The sequence below is a fragment of the Nansenia antarctica genome (assembly GCF_963989245.1).
Source record: "Nansenia antarctica genome assembly, chromosome: 2".
NCBI classification, from domain to species: domain Eukaryota; kingdom Metazoa; phylum Chordata; class Actinopteri; order Argentiniformes; family Microstomatidae; genus Nansenia; species Nansenia antarctica.
This window is the reverse complement of record NC_137675.1, coordinates 81,411,776-81,419,275: the sequence shown is the minus strand read 5'-3', so window position 1 is coordinate 81,419,275 and position 7,500 is coordinate 81,411,776. Positions and strand designations below refer to the sequence as shown.

Here is a 7,500-nt window from a genome sequence, read left to right as displayed (position 1 = left end):
AAAAAAAAAAAAATATTATATTTTAATATGATGACCGGAATATATCACGTTTGTCCGGTAAATCGAATTCTTCCCGGACACGATGTCCGACGGCAAATTTTTCTAACGGAAACCCTGGTGTGTGTGTGTGTGTGTGTGTTGGCAACCACAGCTGTTTTGTTCCAGGGGGAAAACACCAGAATAACGTCTCTACACGTTTCAGTCAGACAGGAAATCCAACTTTGTCCCAGTAGCCATCCAGGCACAGCTGAACCAATCACAGCCCTCCTCAGTGAGAGCTGAACCAATCAGAACGCCTGTCACAAGCAAAGGAAGTGCCTCAAGTGCCTGCTTTACAAACTGAAAAGATCGAGTAGTAATAATAAAAAGACACAAAAAACAAATAAAAGAAAGTATAGGGGCCTAATTAAGGTAGTGCTGGGGACACATGGGAAGGGGAGGGGGAGAGGGTTAACTGGTGAAGGCAAGCTTGAAGAGGTGGGTTTTGAGGGCCTGTTTAAATGTTGGGAGGGTGTTGGCCCGTCTGATGTGGTTGGGGAGGGCGTTCCAGAGGGACGGGGCTGCGGCTGAAAAGGCCCTATAACCCCAGGTCCGGAGCTTGGTCCGGAATGTTGTAGTTGTAGGAATGTTTAGGAGTGTGGCCTGGGGTGGTCCAGTGGTCTAGCACCGCGGTCTACAATACATTACATACATAATACATTAGACTTATATAGTGCTTTTCTAGACACTCAAAGACGCTTTACAAACTGAAAAATGCACATAATATGCACAATGCACATATCGCCCATGTCGGCATGGGTTCGAAACCGGCCCATGCCCTGCTGACATGCCCTCTCTCCCTTCTCCTCCTTACTTTCCTGTCTGTCTTCACTTCACTTCTGTCCAATAAAATGAAAAATATGAGTAGGACTGCCCTAGACATGAAGACATACATACACACCAGGGGGGTAATTCCGTCATCATTGCGAGATTTAAAAATAAGCCAGAATATTCGTTTAGCAATGTTGATGGAGTACCCCCCCAGGCTCAGATGAACGTCCTCAGTGGTGGAGCTGCCCGGTGTGTGTTTGTTGTGTTTACCCAACAACCAAACACACACTCATCCACAGCGGAGGAGGGAAGGGTCTCAGAGGCCAAACAATATCAGTGATGACTCAGACCCCGTCACGAATCAACTTAGAAGAGAATCATGGGAACAAGCACACGCACGCACGCACGCACACATGCACGCACGCACGCACACACACGCACGCACGCACACACGCACACACGCATACACACACACACATACACACATACGTACACATACACACATACACACATACACACACACACACACATACACATACACATACACATACACACACACACACACACACACACACACACACACACACACACATCTCACTCACTACGGGAACATATATACACACAACATTGTTGAAAACAAGTGCTAAAATTACAGTGTTTCCACAGCAGAGAGCAAAACAGAGCGAGAGAGAGAGAGAGAGAGAGAGAGAGAGAGAGAGAGAGAGAGAGAGGAAGAGAGGAACAATGTGAAAGTTGGCAGGAGGTCAGAGACAATGACGGAGATGGAGATGGAGAGGTTGAGTCGTGGCCAATACATGATAAAGAGAGAGAGAGAGAGAGAGAGAGAGAGAGAGGAGGGAGGACAGAGAGGGAAAGAGAGGGGGATGAGAGGATCGGAAACAAACCTCAGACCAGTGCACCCTAGTGGTCAGACCATAAACAGCACTCTCACCTTCATCCTTCTGCAAATACAGGTTCTGTTCATGGCTATTGGCCAGCTTCATCCATCCCAACATTCAATCACAGCTCTTGGTCATTGTAACGCATAGCATGGAATGAGGATCGGTATGAAACAGGTGTCCTACCTCCCCCAGCCTCCCCTGGTGTTCTACCTCCCCCAGCCTCCCCTGGCGTTCTACCTCCCCCAGCAGTTTTAAATCCAGATTGGTACCAGCAGCAGTTTTAGGTTCTTTCACCTCAGGCGGCTGAAGAACTTTGGCATGGGGCCCAAGATCCTTCCGGAGCTTCAGGGCCAAAACTCAGAGGCTGACCAACAGCTACTTCCCCCAGGCGATCAGGCTCATAAACAAGCCTACTGAAGACAAATGACTATTTATCCCCAAGCGCACCCCATGTAGACGGACTACCCAACCATAACCACACAGTCACTTTACTCAATACTGCCTCTTACACCCACTGCCACCGACGGCAATACTCATGACATTTCTACTCTGTACTATTTCTTTTTTTTTTACTATAATGTACGGTACTGGGTCTGATTTGTCTCCCACAGCTTGTCACTTGTCCAATTATCTCACTTATGTCTTATGTCTGTTGTCACTTTATTATCTTGACTTATTTATCTTTGTGCTGCAATGTCAGGAACCGAAGCCTGAGAATGTTACTCTCTTACACTCTTGTAAACGTGAGGCAACAATAAAACTTGAAACTTGAAACACTGTCACACAGGAAAATCACTAAAGCCTTCCTATCTCTCTCTCTCTCTCTCTCACACACACACACACACACACACACACACACACACACACACACACACACACACACACACACACACACTCACTCTCCACTATGACAGTGTAATGACGACATCACTGTTTGTGGCTGACCCCTCACATCCAGCTCGCAGCTTGTTTGAATTACTCCCTTCTGGACAGCGCTACAGGGCCACCAGGTCAAAAACATCACGCCAATTGAACAGTTTCTTCCCCAAAGCCACAGCCCTCCTCAATAACTCCTGATCATTGCACCTTGCACTTTACATGTTCTTGCACTAAGTTGTACAGTATATTTATCCACTCATATTGGTACTGTGTATATTGTCTTGAGTATTGTTGTGTTGTCGTCTTGTTGTTGTATGTACTGTAGCTTGTTCAGCCACTTCCATCAGGCCGCCGTTACAGAATTCCACTGGCCCACAAAAAAATCATTCATCCCCACTGCAACCACCGCATTTTAAAATAGGAAGCGCATTGTTTTTCTTTTAAACCACAACATTTTAGCTTTTTAAATCATAATACTGTTTTTTACTATTATTTTTAAATGACTGGACTTTTTAAATAGGCACTACATTTTATAAACACTGTTATGTCTGTCTGTTTTTATTGTATGTATGTGACCTAGCCTATGTGTGTTTTTAATGTGGAAACTGTATTCATGAACTGCACTTCTGCCTGTCAAAGGAGAATCTCTGTCACTGTGTGACAGACAATAAAGCTATCTTGAATCTTGAGTCTTGAATACCAAGTCATGTTCCCAGCATGCACTGCACATGGCCAATAAAGTTGAATTGAACACAGCAGGGGGGAGGGACGCCACCACACTTTGTCGGGAAAGGCCCCAGATTGGTACCGTGCGGTAACCACGGTAACGTGACGGCTCCCTGCGGTTGAGGGTGAGGATGAACACAACCCTCTGGTAGAAGAACCTCATTACCAACAACCTCATTATGGACAGCCTCATTATAGCCCAAACTAATTTCAGTCAGGACGTTCACATCGCTTCACTACGTTTAATGAAAGCGGTAATCAATGAGGATTGGGTGTAATTGGATCATGGCTCTGTTCTGATAGAGCAGCTCGCCGTCTGAAATTAACTCCTATAGCCAGTGGCAAAGACGCTGTTTCACCGCGGTGAAGTGTCGCAAAACTCTTTTCAGTCTGACTGTTTTAAGTCTAACTCTTTTCAGTCTAACTCTTTTAAGTCAAACTCATTTAAGTCTAACTGTTGTCAACCCTAACCCTGGAGGATGGATGGACACACACACACACACACACACACACACACACACACACACACACACACACACCTCTACTACTCCATACATACACCTCTCTTCCTCACACACACACCTCTCCTAAACACACACACACATACACCTCTCTTCCTCACACACTCATCCTCTCCTCCCCCCACACATCCCGCCCCCCACACATCCCCTCCCCCCCCTCCCCCCCCCCAGCAGGCTGACCCGGGTGCAGGGTGCAGGGTGTGTGTAGAGAGAGGGAGGGAGAGAGAGAGAGGGAGGGAGAGTGTGTGTACCTGGCATTCTCTTAGTGGGCTGCAGCCTCATGTTGATGGCCTGGTGGGAGAGGAGGGGGGAGGAGGGCAGCGAGCGGGACACGCCCTCCATGATGCGGATGTGCTGCATGCCCTCGGTCACCGGGAGGGGGGGCACGCCGTAGTCACCCTCGAACAGACCCTCGCCCTCCGCCGTGCTGCCTCCTGGGACACAGAGGAGGGAGGGGGAGGGTTAGTACACTACACACATCACATACGTATACATACACACACACACACACCACACACACACCCTCCTGGGACACAGGAGAGAGGGGGAGGGTTAGTACACACACACACACACACACACACATATATACATACATAATGGCCTCCGCCATTAGACCTCTGCAGCTCATCCAGAACGCTGCTGCACGTCTGGTATTCAACCTCCCCAAACACTCTCATGTCACCCCTCTCCTCCGCACCCTGCACTGGCTCCCGATAGCAGCTCGCATCAGATTCAAGACCCTGGTGCTTGCATACCAGGCAGCTAAAGGGACAGCCCCTGCCTACCTGAAGGAAATGGTAACCCCCCAAACCCCTGCCCGCTCACTCCGCTCCTCCACCTCGGCTGGCCGACTGGCCCCACCACCTCTGCACAGCAGTCGTGCTGCCCGATCACGTCTCTTCACAACTCTGGCTCCCCGCTGGTGGAATGAGCTCCCCACGGCTGTCAGAACGGCAGAGTCACTACCCATCTTCCGTCGTAGACTGAAGACCCACCTTTTCAGGTTACACCTTAACTGCTCCTCCTGAGACATCTTCTGCCCTCAGCACTACGTCTCCTAAAGACGTCCGCTTTCCCCTCTACTGTGTCCATAAGAACTTCTATCGCCCCCCTTGTACTGTTTCTCTGTTCCTCCAGTATTCCCAAAAAATAAATAAAAATAATAATAAAAGGTTTTAGAAGGTGGTAGAAGAAGGTTTTTCCTTCTATCAGTGGCCCCGGGCCTGAGCTAGATTACTCTTCCTGCCACGAATGGTGGACTGATGATTCACATGCTTAGTATTCAAATGTATTGATTGTAAGTCGCTTTGGAATAAGGCGTCTGCTAAATGCCAAAAATGTAAATGTAAATGTACACACACACACACACATATACATATACACACATACACGTATACGTACACTCACACACACTCACTCACACACACACACACACATACACACCCACACACACACACACCCGCCGATCGCTTGCCGACACATTTCATTAACAGCTCACTCAGTGTCACGCGGGCCGTGTCCACACCTCTCCTTATAGAGCCATTTGAGCCGGCAGTTTCACAGAACAAGCTGGCAAAGCTGTGCAGCTGTCACCCACTCGCTAACTGATGTCCTCCATTCTGGCTCCTCAGACAGACAGGCACCTGGCAGGTGTCTGAGACAGAGGCAGACAGACAGCAGGGTAATGGGGGGCTGCCTGGGGGATGAGGGGGGCTCTATATCACTTCTGTCAAAGCGCACAGCAGCGTCATACATTGTGAAGTAGATTTCTCTGGGTTGATTGACAGGGTTCCCACACCTTCTGACACATCAAATTCAAGCACCTTTCAAGGACTTTCAAGACTCAATTCCCTCAAATTCAACGACCCAATACAGCATAGTCTGAGACAGATCTTGATGAGAAATAGGAACTATCCCAATTAAAAAGAGAGGCTTGAATGTGTGAACACTAGATGGTCTCTTGGCTTCTCTACCGCAGCACAGCAAAACAATATATTGTGAAATGTAAAGTTAAGCAATACAGAGACTTATTTACTAGTTGACGAACTAAGTAAAACATTTTTGAATATATATTTTTTTGTTTAGAGAGAGAGAGAGAGAGAGAGACTTTCAATGACCCATGTCTATTTTCAAAAACGTTCAAGACCTTGATTTTTTTTTTCTCGTAATTCACAAACTTTCAAGGATTTCAAGGACCCGTGGGAACCCTGGATTGACTATAGATAGACTATTTGATTGATTGATTGACTATTGATCGGCCAGCTCTGTAGACTCCTGACAGTGAACCTCGTCATCTCAGAGACCCTTGGTTAACCTGGACTGAACATGACATTATAAACTTAAATTTGACAGTTTTCTTTTTTTTTAATTTGACATGAATATTAATAAGGCACATTAATAAACACGACGGTAAATGTGCCAGTTTTTTAGCCAGTTGGATCAGTGTCAGTCGCGGTCCCTGGGCAGGTGTTTAAGACCCACGGAAAAGAGAGTTTTAATCTCAGGGGACCTCCAGGTTAAATAAAGGTTAAATAAAACACAAGACGACAGGGGGCTTCATATCCCTGAGGTAGGAACAGATAAAGTCATCGTTCTGTTTTCCGTTAAGCGTCATGTCAGTGTCACGCTCATCTGTGTCCCCCCCCTTCTCTCCTGCTGGCTGACAGGGGCCTCAGGGGGGTGGGGGTTGGAGGATATAGAACGTGACACCAGTTGACACTTCCTGTCACAGTGTGTCACGGGACGTGAGGTTCCACACAGCAGCGTGTCCCGCTCACGGCCCAGGTGGGGAACGCCGTCACACACACTCACACACACACACACACACACACACACACACACACACACACCACACACCACACACCACACACCACACACCACACACCACACACACACACACACACACACACACACCACTGACAAACACCATGGCCATTTACACATTAGGGAGGTGTGGGTGTGTGTGTGTGTGTGTGTGTGTGTGTGTGTGTATTGAGTGTCCAGGCAATAGAGAGTGAACAAGGACAGGTGTATAGTGTGTCCTGGGCCCAGGGCTGTGTGTGTGTGTGAGTGTGTGTGTGTGTGTGTGTGTGTGTGTGTGTGGCTCCAGACAGACTACTGCTACATTAGAAAGTGACTGACACTCATCAACACACTAGCTGTCTGTCTGGAGGGGTTAAGGTTTTATGTATCAACCACGCACACACACACACACACACACACACACACACACACACACAGAAACACACGCACACACCAGGTGGAATACGATACGGATGACGTTGCATCCTCAATGTCAGGTAAGATCATCTGGCTGCCTCACACACACACACACACACACACACACACACACACACACATACGTGTACGTCAGAGGGCGTCAGACAGGAAGCTAGCCCGTAGAGCTCGTCTACCGCTCAGCCTCCCAACACCAGATGGTCCTGGCCGCCTCACCCCAGGGAGGGCCCACGGGTGTGTGTGTGTGTGTGTGTGTGTGTGTGTGTGTGTGTGTGTGTGTCTGTCCACTAACGACATCTTCAACCATCCATGTGGTGCCCTTTACTGCACCTACACCTACACACACACACACACACACACACACACACACACACACAGACACAGACACAGACACAGACACAGACACAGACACAGACACAGACACA

The 7,500-nt window shown here is 48.1% G+C and overlaps 1 pseudogene across 1 annotated transcript in view; it reads right to left on the bottom strand.

The window, feature by feature from the left end:
* LOC308150730 (protein TANC2-like) overlaps positions 1-7,500 on the bottom strand; it is a 51,237-nt pseudogene that overhangs the window by 29,539 nt on the left and 14,198 nt on the right. Inside the window, exon 3 of the transcript in view lies at positions 4,090-4,272. The product of the transcript in view is annotated as a protein TANC2-like (transcript). The remainder of the gene's footprint in view (positions 1-4,089; positions 4,273-7,500) is intronic.